The following is a 1,815-nucleotide window of genomic DNA, read 5'->3' as shown; positions in this document are numbered from 1 at the left end:
AGCAGTCACCGGCCACATCGACCTGATCAGTGTTTGATTGTTGTGTCTTGTTGCTTTTCTTCTTTTGTCTCTCCTCTATCCACTCACCCCAACCGGTCGAGGCAGAAGGCCGCCCACCAAGAGCCGGGGTCTGTCGGAGGTTTCTTCCGTTAAAGGGAGTTTTTCCTCCCCACTGTCACCAAGAGCTCAAGGGGGATTTGTTGGGTTTTCCCTATGTAATAATATTGATAACAGTAAGGTCTAGACCTTACTTTGTAAAGTGTCCTGAGATGACTTTTGTCATTTGGCGCTATACAAATAAAATTTGATTTGATTTGATTTGAAATATGCCTTAGTGTGACAAGTGATAAAAAGCATCTACAGTTTCTGATTCAGTTTAACAGCAGCTGTTTAAAATGATTTGTGAAGGACAATGTCGCTGCCAAACCATGTATAGTTACTAGTTTTATGTGTTAGACTGAGAGCAGGTGACATATGGAGCCACTATCAGTTTCCTTGATAAGAACGGTACTATCTGACCCATCAAATGTTAAATGGACTTTTAAGTCCAACCTACAGTATACGCTCAGTTTTATAGTGTTTGCTTCAAGAAATCTATTCAGTATGGAAGTAGATCCCTGTCTCTAACCACATTTCAAGCACTACTGTTTGCAACTCAGCATTTGAGCGCATATAAATACAGATTTGTAAGTGCAATTACAGATTTGAGAGCATAATCCAGGCCATGTGTGCTCTACTTTTCTGCAGCCTCTGATTTCTCCACTGGGGTTTGTGTGAAAGTCTGTTTGTGCCAAAGGTTTTGAAAGTGCACAAAAGTTGCAACTGCTATTCGGTCTGCAAATCAGACTTTGAGAGTGCAGGAATAGATTTGTAAGAGCAGACTCAGATTTAAGAGCGAGAGAGGATACTAGCTGTTCCCTCGAATCTTGTACACTCACGATTCTGTCCTTCCTCGCTCTCAAATCTTTCTGCTCTTACAAATCTGTGCCTGCGGCCTCACAAAGTCTGATTTGCAAACTAAGGAGCGCTCACGACTTCTTTTGTGCGCTTTCAAAACTTTTAGCACAGACAGAATTTTACACAAAGCCCAGTGGAGGAATCTGAGAGCGCAGAATCAGAAATGAAAGCATGCATGGCCTGGATTACGCTCTCGATCTGTGTTTGCACTTTCAAATCCGAGTCTGTGTGCTGTCAAATGCTGAGTAGCACTCAAAATGTAATTGGAGCATCCTCAAACATTATGGTGGGAATCTACTTCCATAATTCAGTAACAGGATTAGCAATGACAAGTTGGTTTTGGTACAACCCTCAAGTAGCAAGGCCAAAGATTCTGTGCTAACAGCTTAACAAGTCACAGCCTGTTGGCAAAAAAAATAAAACTTTGTTTTGAGCATCTTTGTGTTACTGGTTTAATAGGAAACAAAGATGATTTGGGTGATTCTGAGGAGCTCCATGGGGCCTTGTCATGTGTATTTCATGTGATAATGGACCTTGGCACAGACTGGCTCCCCTGAGGGTAACCTCTTCTAAAGATGAATGCTCCAAAGGATCAGACAAAAGTACACGGACAAATGCCACTACAAAAGTCCACTAGAACAATAATAATAATAATGACAATAATACCCCTTTACCATATACGTGATGTTTTCTTTCTCACATTAAGGGAGTAAAAACATAATTTGGCAAAAAACACCTGTTAGACAGTCCACACTGTGTTATTAATTATAAAAGGGTGCAGATAATTAGCTGTGATATTAATCCCTTTGCTCCCATGGAGACAGCCATTACTATGATTACTGCATGCTCTCTGTATCT

The 1,815-nt window shown here is 40.9% G+C and overlaps 1 protein-coding gene across 2 annotated transcripts in view; it reads left to right on the top strand.

Moving 5' to 3' along the window:
• LOC109956144 (sodium/potassium/calcium exchanger 3-like) overlaps positions 1–1,815 on the top strand; it is a 28,437-nt gene that overhangs the window by 26,391 nt on the left and 231 nt on the right. The gene's annotated exons all lie outside the window — the stretch shown is intronic.

The sequence above is a fragment of the Monopterus albus genome, unplaced genomic scaffold (genome assembly GCF_001952655.1).
Source record: "Monopterus albus unplaced genomic scaffold, M_albus_1.0 scaffold2.1, whole genome shotgun sequence".
Classification (NCBI taxonomy): domain Eukaryota; kingdom Metazoa; phylum Chordata; class Actinopteri; order Synbranchiformes; family Synbranchidae; genus Monopterus; species Monopterus albus.
The sequence above is the reverse complement of the archived record's forward strand: the minus strand, read 5'-3'. Positions and strand labels throughout refer to the sequence as shown.